Source organism: Girardinichthys multiradiatus, chromosome 10 (genome assembly GCF_021462225.1).
Source record: "Girardinichthys multiradiatus isolate DD_20200921_A chromosome 10, DD_fGirMul_XY1, whole genome shotgun sequence".
Taxonomy (NCBI): Eukaryota; Metazoa; Chordata; class Actinopteri; order Cyprinodontiformes; family Goodeidae; genus Girardinichthys; species Girardinichthys multiradiatus.
This window is the reverse complement of record NC_061803.1, coordinates 26,047,284-26,059,415: the sequence shown is the minus strand read 5'-3', so window position 1 is coordinate 26,059,415 and position 12,132 is coordinate 26,047,284. Positions and strand designations below refer to the sequence as shown.

At 38.2% G+C, this 12,132-nt stretch overlaps 1 long non-coding RNA gene across 1 annotated transcript; it reads left to right on the top strand.

Moving 5' to 3' along the window:
- The first annotated feature begins 3,273 nt into the window (after positions 1-3,273).
- Positions 3,274-9,725, top strand: LOC124875749. Its single transcript, XR_007040117.1, has 2 exons — positions 3,274-3,660; positions 9,364-9,725. It is a non-coding gene; the product is annotated as an uncharacterized LOC124875749 (long non-coding RNA).
- Positions 9,726-12,132: the final 2,407 nt, after the last annotated feature.

Here is a 12,132-nt window from a genome sequence, read left to right as displayed (position 1 = left end):
GTTTGACCAGTTTAAGGACTTTTTCTTCAAAAACTCCTCATCCAAATCCAACTTTGATATGAATTCAGTCTTTATATCAGATTCATTGTGTAATTTTAATTGAATTAGAACTCATCAAATATACACTCAAACACCAAAGCAGCACATTTACTGATTGAGGTTTGAAGATGTGTTCCAAAGATCTTTTGAGACACAAGCTGACAGAAGTGCTAACAAACATTAAACTCTACTGTAACACTTGCATATGTTACGCTTGAAGCAGACATGTTGGATTTTAAAGTGGAAGGAAGGAGGTGGTTTCCTTTATATAGAAAATATTTAAAGTAAACAAGTTTGCTTCAACTTAAAGCCTACCACACAGTCCCATGACACGACAAGCTTTCTCTCCATTATTCTCAGTCATCAACCCATTGGACAGGTTTCATTTCAGATTTTACTGTGGACTGTAAAACGAAATGAGGCAACGTCTTCAGGAAGCCAAAAACTCACAAATATAAAATCCCTTCCTTCCTGTTTGTGACCTGATGAACTTCCATAAAATACTTCCGAAGGTAGTTAACTGATCTAATGGATCAGCTATCGCTCAGCTGCCGGAAGCTTCTGAGGAAGAACAAAGGGAGAGAAAAAGTTAAAAGCTGAAATAACAGCAAATAATGCAAAATTGGAAAGTAGTGTGGGAATGTAGCAAAGAAGGTGAAAGTGGTCATTATGTCCTCCAGCAGGCTAAGCCTATAGCAGCATAACTACAGAGATAGCTCAGGATAACCTAAGCCACTCTAGCTATAAGCTTTATTAAAAAGGAAAGTTTTAAGCCTAGCCTTAAAAGCAGACAGTTTGTCCATCTAGAGACCACTGATGGTCATTGTTATACTAAAAACCAGAAGGATTGGGATACCTCTCTCTGTCAGATTGACCATAACCAGTGGAAAAGAGAGGGGGTCATACAAGTAGCAGAAATGTAGGGTGTGTTTGCACCTCAACCATAACTGAGCCGGTTTAGGCTAAACCTGACTCCCCCTTACTCCAACCAACAGGGATGGAGTAAGGGGGAGTCAGTTTTGTGTAAACTGCATGTCAACCCCTTTTGCATTTTGTCAGCAAAATATAAATACATAAAGCCACCTTATAATGCCCACTGGAGCCTCCATGAGTTACTTAATCAGTAGAGGAACCAAAATATCACTGAAGAACCAAGGAGCCTTACCATGTAAGCATTTTAAAATCAGTTTGAGTTTTTTTTTTATACAGTCTGAATAAAAGCAAATTTGCTTTTAATGTTTAGACGCATGTTTCACTGATTAACGCTGTGCCTGCGTGTGTTAATGTAAAGAATATATGAAGAATCCCAGAATTAATTTGACTTAAACCCACTTTAATTACTTTCAGTTGTGGAGATGATGATAATATCTAAATAAATCACGTAGATTTAAACTAGACAAACTCATACATAATACATACAGTTAATAAATACAGGTCATTTTTATAGTCGTACTTTTGAATATTGCAGTTTAAAAGGTTAAATAAGCAGATTATTTTTTCAATTATGTTGCATTTTTTACTAAAATGAAGCCTATTATTTTTCCTGTCCCATCCTATTTTGTTTGACATTCGGAATACTCAGAATCATCTTTTGAAAATACATAAATAATAAAGGCTTAAGGAAGTCATTTTATTCTATTTTTCATACTTTAGGTGTCTATGTAAATATATTTATTACTTTAGAGTGAAAATTTCCTTTAACGTTTAATTCTGAGCCATGCAAACAATGAAAATGTTTATTGTAAAATAATAAAAATCATAAATAATAAAATTGCTTCGTTAGTAGAAAACAAAATCACTAACATTAACTGTTTAATCAAAAACAGTCAGTAGCTTAATAGCAAAAAGCTGCAGACTGACATCAGACTTCTGTTTTCATTTTCACATTTTTTTAGCATTTAGAACACCTTATACAGATTAAAATGATTTTCAACAAAGGGGGACTTTTATGCAGGGTCTGCAACAGTCATTTCACCATTTGGTTGAAAGAACTTTTTCATTGGAAAGGGTTAGTTAACAATTTTAACATTTTTATTTTTGTCCCTGTGAATGCATTCTTGTCTCAGATCTAAAACACAATGAAAGCAACCAGAGGTAAACCCCTTATCAGACATCAAGATAATTAGGTTACAGTAATACACGTAATCGTGTGGACTGCCTAGCATTGTTGTAGAACTTTATCACTGCCAGCCAAAAACGTCAGAGTTCTGAGGAGATCAGCAGAGCAATAAACCTGAATTGGACTGAACAACATAAGAATATACTCCTACTAGACATTCAACAGTACAGCTTGTATTGCTTGCTCAGTGGGGATATGATGTACAAAATGTGCCCTTGGAGAACAGGGGAGTCCACCACTCACAGTCTGTGCTTGAATTAGTGTAATGTTCCAACTGGACTTGGCTGGAAAAAAAACTGGAACTACAAAGAGTAATGAACACATAAAATAGTGTGGAAGGGGTCAGGTGTGGCTTTTTCTGTTTGCATACTTGTATTTTTTAACCTTGATTAAAACCCAGCAGTGACATCCCACCATATCTCACACTGTTATCCTGTCTGTATTGCTCTCCTTCTGTTTGTCTAATTGCTTTATGGATGAGAGGAAAAGTGTGTTGTGTAAGATATATTCCAGACAGGTTCATATTTACCATCAAGCACATTGTGTGTGTGATTTACAGTCCACTAGTTCCTCTTTTTTTCAAAGGAGTTACTTAAATGAGCCCTACAGTTTGTAATGCCGGTTTATAGTTCAGTTGCCGGTAAGTTTCATCATATGCGTTTGTGTGAAAACTGATCAATAGGTGGCAAATCCAGATTGAGCGTGTTATGACCTTTGTGTGTTTGGGTTTTGGTTTTCATTTGTGTTTAGATTTTGATCATTTACTTGTTGTTTATTTATGTTCAAAAGGTCTTGCCATACACAGTTTATTCTGTGTTCATTATTGTTGTGGTGTTGCCATATAGGTTTATTCTATTAGATTTAGTTTCTTACTCATTTACTGTGTTATTTTCTCTGTGTATCTTAGTTTATCCTCTTGATCAGTGTTAGCATATTTTTGTATTATCCTTTGTGTCTAGTTTAGTTCTCTCTGTGATAATTAGTCACTTTTCCTCAGGGTTCCTGTTTTACTTTCCTTCACAGTTGTTCCAAATCACCCTGATTAGCTCACCTGCATCTAATGTCATGCTCGCATCTTTCTTCTGATTTTAGCTCTCTGGTTGTCACTAGTTCCTCCTGTTATTCTGTTACTCATATCTGGTTGACCTAGTGCCAGATCTAAATGCTTTCTGTTTATATTATTGTTAAACCTTCATTATGCTAATCCCAAGTTCTTGTCTGTATTCTGGCCCTACTCTCAACATACCATACATGACAGAAGGAACCAGTCAATATGTGGATCAAGCAGACAGATTAAATAAGGACTTATACAAAGACGTTAAGATCCTGCCTTCTCGACTGTTGGTTGGGAGTGAGAGTCACATTCTATACTGCACCCAGTATGGCTTTGAAGTCTGCACTCTCTCTGGACAAGCCATCAGCCCAGCACCGAGGATGACAGCATCACCATTTCACCTTGCAGTCATAACCTATATCCGCCAACTTGCACTTCCTCCTGCAAGGTAGGCATGGTTCAATATATTAACCACCGCTCCAATCTCCTCCACAACCTGTCTCAGCGTCTACCGTTTCCTCTTCCTCTCAATGGAGCTCTCAACAAGATGCCTTCGCCCCTTCTCTGTAGGGTCTGGTCAACCTCCTCACTCCTGCCCCAAGGCCACAGCATTATTTCTTTAATTAATTTGTGTGGAAAAATAATGGTTGGTGCATTTTAGTAAGCTTAGAAATGTACTTCTCGATTGAATCAGCCTAGGGGTATACAGATTTTTTGTGGTAGACCAGCACAGAGCAATGCATAATAGTGAAAGACAAAGAAAAATACAAAAAATATTACATGGTTTTCTCATAAACAAAATCTGTTTGATTCCCCTAAATAACATTCACTGTCAAAAATTGTTTCTGGAATTCATCCAATTAGTAAAAAGAATCCACCTGTGAGTAATTTAATCTCAGACTGGCGGACAAAGATGTGTGTGTAATGGGGGACCTTGCTATCTACAACACACTGCTGGAGGCACATTGCTTGCTGCACATAAAACTTAATTTAAACTTTCCTTGTTAAAAAAAAATACACATTTCCCTTAGACTGGCTTTTTAAGGTAAGCCAAACTTAGTTGAGCGGGTTTATTATTTTTCATTTTTCATGGTTTTATCCAGACAACGTTTCAGGAGGAGAGACAACAGTTCCAGGTTTGGATGAAGTTTTCCAAAAGCTCCCAGTGACTCTTGTCACACTCGTGTCTGTCCATCATCTACTGTGTATGCATCTTGTACTTTAAATAAATCTTTGCTTATGATTAGACAGTCAAGGTATCATGGGCAGTACTAAACAGGGGTCAACAGGGGCCAGTGCCCCTGTAGAACTGTTTCCTGGCCCCTGTTATGGCCCCTGTGCTGAAGACATAATACAAAATCAATTTCTTATGATGATATGCATTGGCACAGAAACCATAACTGATTGGTCCCTTGGACCAATTTTATTTTTTACCTTTACAGTTTTACTTTAACAGTAAATTAAAAATTATGGTATTGCACTTTTAGCTTCAGCAGTATTGATATAGGATCACAGTTTTCATCTGCTAGATCAGGGGTCTGCAACCTGCAGCTCCACAGCCGCACGTGGCTCTGTGGCTCATTCAAAGGAACTATCCCTAATCCTCCACAAATTCAAACTATGAGTGAGAAGAACAGTTTAGTTTGAGGTGTAAGCAACGCCCCCAACTGTTTTCCCCCCATAAAAACCCTCCTTCTCTCCTGATCTCCTAAAAGTCGACATGCACGAGACTAAACGCGCGTCAAGCTCATCCACAGTCTTACAGAGAAAACATGGCTTAATCGAGGGACTTCGTTTTCTTTGACAAAAAAATGGTTACATCTCTGGTAAATGATATTTTAGGCAGTGGAGGTATCGCTACCTTCCCCGGTGCTTCTAGAGGAGCTGCTGCTTAGCAAAGGCTCCGGCCCTCGTTGTGCCATTGGCAGAGAACAGTCGTCCCGTGTTGTCCCAAGTTCATTGCTTATTTCTACTAAAAAAAGCCTGGACACAAATCCGCAATCAATTAGTCAATTGTTATTATCAAAGTGCATCTTTTAGTTCATAATACATTGTGTAAAAATCCTTTTTCTTAACCAGACAAAAAATTAATTCAGGTATAGTTCCTTTAATATATTAAACGATTAAATATTGCTGTTTGTTTCGTTTCATTATTTTGTGCCACCATGAAAAAACACTGGCCCCACCCTGGCCCCCCTGGTAAAACCTGACCTAGAACCGCCACTGTCTTAAACATACAGCCAGAGCTACAATGGAATTCTTTAGATCAAAGCATATTCATGTGTTGGAACTGCCCAGTCAAAGTCCAGACCTAAACCCAATTGAGAATCTCTCAGGGCTTGATCTCCTAAAGGTTTGCGTCTACAAAACCACAAGCAAACCTGTTTGCATTCGCAAAGCTGATCCACAAACGAGGTGCTAATCGGATTGCATGTGTAAAATCAGCAGAACAGCGGGCGTAAAGTTTTTAGGGTGTTTGCCTTCATGAAAAAGCAAAACATCTAATAATGAACCAAATGCGCAAATTTATGGGAGAGAAATATGCAAATGTAATTCTTTACCATCTGCAACACAATTTATCAAACCTGAAACGGATTGCATTGCTGTTTTTGCGTCTAGATTTAGCACATTTGAAATAACTTGGACAAAAAACATGTCTGCTGTCACTGTGGCCACAAGGAGGCATAGATAGAATGACAGATGACGGGTGAGAAAATCTTCTGTACATGTGTCAACAGATTTGGGTTGTCAAAAATAAAAATAATAAAAATAGATGAGAATAGAGGATTCTATGTAGGATTATCTAAGGTCTGATTTGGAGCCGGTCACAAATGAAAGCCATAACATATCTCCTATGATAAAACTCCTTGCAATCATTTTTAATTGATCATCTGCCAGAGAAGTGCGCACAGCCTAACTGTAATTGCACATCATTCAAAGGATCCGCTGCTCTGTGATGTTAGTAATATAATTAATAGGAAATAAATAAAGTCAATATAAGGCGGATTAAATTCTTCATTTGCAAACAATGCTAAAATCACTTCTTAGCAGGTGAAGAATTACCATTTTGAGGTGACCTATTCCATGTAGTGAGAAAGACAGTGTATGCTTTAACCTTTTCACTAAACAAAACAAATTGCATTATTGACAGTAACATTGTGTCATTGCAAAGCAATCAGAGCTGGATCAGTTTGATAACGTTCTTTGAATGTGAACATATGCCAGGGGAGGGTTTATGCAGTAAAAAATGATTTTGTGTCACTAAAAAACAATTTAAATAACCAAACATGTAGAATATCATTAAAATATTGGCAAAACAAATAAAACAAATTCAGTAAAATCATTGTAAAATCACTTATTTTTACATATATAAATCCTTTGCAAGGACATTGATGTGATGTTATGTTTTAAAATTAGCAAAGCTATAACATACCATTGCCAACTCCTACAAAAAACTACTTTTATGTTGCTAATGTTACGTTCAGGCTTAAATATTGTGCGAACTCTTCAAACATTTACTGAGTCTCCAAAAGAAATTAAAAGATCAAGGGATGCAAACCTCTAATAAATTAATTGACAGACATGTTTGTCTTTAATATTGTTAAGACAGATTTGTTATGAGTTACATCAAGCAACACAGTTAACAAGCTGTGCACGCTCCTCTGGTGTTGTCAGCCTAGACTAGCTGCCCCGTGTGCACGCCGATGGCGGAGGGCGGGCGCTACTTTGGACACAGCTCTGCCCTTGTGCGCAATAGCCTGCAATCCAATAGCGAAGCACAATGTAGTTGTTGCCTCAGTGGGTCCATCTGAACCCCAAACATAAAGCATCTGCTCACAGAACAACTTCAAACTCAACCCTCTACATGCGCAATTAGCACTCAGAAGCACCTAGCGTAAATGAACAGATAGGAGAAATAATCTTGTCAGGGCAGCGGTTGATATAACAAACATGCTGCTGTAAACAGCGATGAGAAGAGTTAGCTAACTCTAACAGTCCAGAAAAGCAGGAGCAGAATGGAACAGAAGGAAAATATCAGAAACTGGAAAATTCATAATGATGCAGCGCAACAACCCCTGCATGTTTCAAGCAACACAGCTTTGGTTTGCTTTTCCTCTAGTTCTACTGGGGGCAGTTGCAGCCAGCCAGTAGCACACGCAATTTCCTCATTTAAATAGGGCGGTCTGCACATCTTTTGAGCCTGTTATCCATTGCATGCGCAGTCTTTGAAAATCACAGGAGACACATCCACTTATTGCACAAGCATGTTTTTTTGTACAAGCGATTAAGCTCCACCTATTAGGGATCTTTGAAGATCAGGCCCTAAGAGTTGAAAACTAATGCTCACAGACACTCTTCATCTAATCTGACTGATCATGACCTATTTTAAACAGAATCATTTCTTGCACTTCACAATTATGTTAGAATATCTTTTAAATACAGTAAACTGCCAATGAAATGCACTGAAGTTTGTGGCTATAATGTGACAAAACCTGAAAAACTTTAAGGATTAGGAACGCCTTTGTGCAGCAGTGACGGTAAAAAGCCAGACTGCCAAATGCTTCAAGTGACCCTTAGCTTTTCAGCCAGGTTTCCTGTGCTCATAAAACCTGAAATTAAATTGCTACTGAACCCACTTTAACAACCCCAGCAGCAAACCAACAAATACTCCATCATATAAAACTGATTTTCAGATATGCCGCCAGTATGTTTCAGACATGTATGACATGCATGTCATTTAGCTGTATTTATTCCATTGGAGAGTGGTAATTTAAAACGGATAAATATGCAAATGTTTTTTATATACATGATTTTGATTTTGAGTGTTTATGATTCCCATGCACGTCAAACACCGACAGCTGCTGATATGTTATATCTGGTCAGTGGCAAGCTTGCTTTTACCAGTGCCAAACTGGGTTATTCATCCAAACAATCATATCTGTTCAATCCGTAGGTCTGGTTTATTGACATCTGTTGTTTTTCCACCTATCTGTGTAGTACAGGATACAGTGTTTTGCTGAGCTGGTGTTATGAGCAGAGGTCAAACACAGCCTAGTAATAACTGTAAAAATACATCACTGCCCTTATTACCTTTACAACAACAAGGATGGGACTGTTCTATAAATATTTTCTATTTCCCCTTTTGTAAGCAGATATGAGGTCTCAACCTAGAGCAATGAATAGTGCTGGTAGAGATTTTCGTTGAAAGTGCATAATACAAAAACAAGCCAACAGTTGTATAACGTAGAGCTTCCAGAGGGTGAGCCAAGCTTGGCAGCTCAAGAGTGAAGATATGAGGCCCAATTCTTTGAATTGTCATCAGGAAGACAGGTCAGTTTAAAGGTATAAACTCAATCCGTCTGTCATATAGGATTGCATTTTTCATTTTGTCAGCAAAAATATACACTTAGCAGCTTCTTTGTTAGATGTGCCTTACCAGTGCTGGGTTAGACCCCCTTATCCCGTTAGGACTGCCATAATTATTGCATAGACGTAACAAGGTTTAAGAAACATTCCTTCAAGAGTTTGGTCGATATTGACATGATGTCGATATCTATGATATGAATCCATCACATCCCAAAAATGGCTTCATAGGTCCAAGATCTGATGACTGTGGATGACTGTGTACTATTAAGATGATCTGAGATTTCTTCCTGCAAGAAAATATTTACCACACAATTTTACACAGCCTGATAAAACTGTCTACACAAGGTGGGATGGATTCATGCTTTCATGATGTTTGAGCCAAATGCTGATTGTACCATCTGAACATTGCAGCTGACATCTAGACTCATTAGACCAGGCAACATTTGCCCAACATGTTATTGTCCAGGTTTGGTGATTCTGTGTGAATTTTAGCCTCAGCTTCCTGTTCTTAGCTGGCAGTAGCTGCTGTAGCCCATCTTGTCAGGATGTGTGTGCTGTACCTATTTTCTGGTGTTGTTCACTGTACTTAGCCTCTAGGTTTACACTGGAGACCGTGAGGAGAGGTGACAGGTGTTCCCTATCTCCTTAATCATCCTTGGAGGGTATTTAAGGAGGCTGTCAGCAATTCATCGCCAGAGTGTCGCCCTCAGTGGTACAAGCTCAAGCCACATTAATCCTTGCCTTGACCTTTGCCTAAAGTAACTTTGTATGTGCTCCTTTGCAGGCTGTATGTTTTGGATTTTTGACTCCTGGAGATAGATCTCCAACCTTGTGGATTTAAGCCTGGGCTTCCCACCCACTTCGTCTTCTTGCAACTGGCTGGCAGCTTCCTGTCTGGATCAACCACGGACCTCCTCAAGCAACCCCCGTCCACCCTCCGTCACAATAGAACCACCACCAGGACCTCAGTGCCCAACAACGTGCCCAACAACGTGCCCAACAACGTGTGCCAAGTACCCACCAGCAAAAATACACTCTTAAGATTCACTTTACTTACCAGTTCTACTTACCTTGCAGTTTGTTTCCCGGTTCCGGCTCCTCCGGTACCATCACGTTCCCTGTAAATAAAATCTTTGTCAAACTTTATCTGTCTCCTGAATGCTTACTGCATGTGGGTCAAATCTGTCCATAAAACTATGACAATCCGCTTCAAAGTTTGACATGTTGTGCACTCAGAGATGATATTCCAGATAGCTTTGTTATAATTTGTAATGGTTTTTTGAGCAACTGTTGCCTTTCTGTAACCAGTCTGCGCATTCTACTCTGACTTCTGACATCAACAAGGCATTTCCGTACACAAAACCGCCGCTGGACCATTCTCAATAAACTCCAGGTAGATCAGATAGTGCTTAACTCAGTTGGATGTGATGTCATTGACAGATATTTCGACAGTTCTGACTTTCAAGGCAAATGGATCATTTATTTGCGCTGACAGACCTTATCACTACGATCATTACATTGAGCATGCATGTTATTACAAAGTAAGGCACTTAACAATAGCACGGTCACATAGAAAAACAGATGTGCTCATGTGTGTAAGAAATAGGAACCATATCAAAATGTTTAGCTTTCACTGGAAAATAATTTGCACTGTGGACAAATACATGAGATTGATATATAAGTGAGTGCAAATAGGTTTTAGTATTTTAATGCTTTGCATACAAACCTAATGGCAGCTTAGGTGTTCTTTAAACCATATCACAAGTTTGTTGTGTTAATCACTACATGAGTTTAATTAGTGAAACATATCTAATCTAGATGTGTAACAGGAACATAAAAGGAAGCTCTGTATCTAATATTGTAAATGTGTTAAATGTATTTATATAAAGAATTCAGGATATAGCCTCAACATGGGTCACACACTTTACCCTGTGTCACCGCCGCTCTCCGTTCCTCAAGTCTTTAATGGAAGCAAATACATTTAAGTGGAAAAGCTGCCATTAAGAATCCATTAACCGTATTTCCCCTCATAGAAAGACATTAAGCATTCATTTTCTTTTCAGAGAAAGACAAAGACATTGACATAAATCTCTAAGTGGAACAAGAAGTTAACTGAGTACAGAACTGCATTCTAAGCACATCATTTCAGTTCTTAAGAATGCAATTCTGTCACAGGCTATAATATGTTACTCATTGTGGAAATGTTATGCACTTCCAAGAGCTTGATGAGTATTTCAGAAAAGAGAAAAGCAAAGAGCTCTGGGAAAAGAATTGGATGTAGCTGGGAGATTGTTTGGAAAGTGTGGCTATAACTTTGTTTTTACCCACACACAAGTAACAAGAAAACAAAACCCAGTGTCAACATGAGTTTGATAAGGTCTGTGTAGTGTACCTTTGACAGAGATTAATTTCCCAGGTGTTCAGTCAGAATGGGAAGAACATGGCAGGTTCTGTTTGTTTACAACTGTCTTTGTGTGCTTTTAAATTTATGTCTGTGTGTGTGTGTCTGTGACTATGTGTGGGAAATTGAAAGAAAAGCAGGTAAACTTTCACTTCAGCTGCAGATCAGACCATTTCATAACTCCATCTACCGTTACTGAGATTGCTGTTGTTACACTAATTCCTCTAGAGGTATAAATCAGTTTATAGAATAGTTTCATTTCGAGGCAAAAACTGAGCTGGAACATTTTCACATTAGTTTGTCCACGTCACATGCAAAAACACAAACACATATTAATTTCATCCAGTTTTTTTTGTAGCTTGTTTTCTCCATCTCTCGTTCCTAACATGTGTACCTAATTAAATGAAACCCTTTGTCACCAAATGATAAACCAAAAATATAATAAAAATATTGTATACTTCTTTTTTTGATTTTAGCACATCAGCATTATTCTTCCTTACCTTGGTACAAAACTTACATCATAAGATCCCAATAATGGCAGCTGTACCATAATCTAAATCTTAATTAAACAATGTAAAAAAAAATGTCAATGTCAATATGTGTTTTGAAAGTGAAAGATGAAAAGACTTTGTGAATGTGTAAATGTGGTTTTAAAGCTGTTTGGGTTGATCAAAGAGGCTAAGCCTGATTTCACCATCTTTATTTAGATTAAAGTTGGACAGAACAAATGGGCTGAAACAACAATTACAACAGTCTGCCCCAGGGCAGCTGTGTCTACAAAGCAGCTCACCACTGTCAGTGTGAATGTGTGTATGAACGGGTGGATGTCTGATTGTAGTGTAAAGTGCTTTGGGGTCTCTGCGGACTTGATAAGGTGCTATACAAGTGCAGGCCATTTACCATTTACATAAAACCTTCTATATTCCTGCCACAGCCTTTTTAAAAATAAGAGCCTTTATTTTTTAAAAGTTTCCTTGTTTAACAAGTTTTAACCAGAAGCTAGTACAGTCTCCAAAGCCTTTAAATGCTCAACCACTGTTGCCCAGAAAGAGGGCAAAGGTTTCCAGGAAGCCCTCTGTTTCCTCCCTGTCACAAATCAACCACACTCCTTATACAATGTTTCCTCATCTTCATTTCTCTGAAAGACCCAAT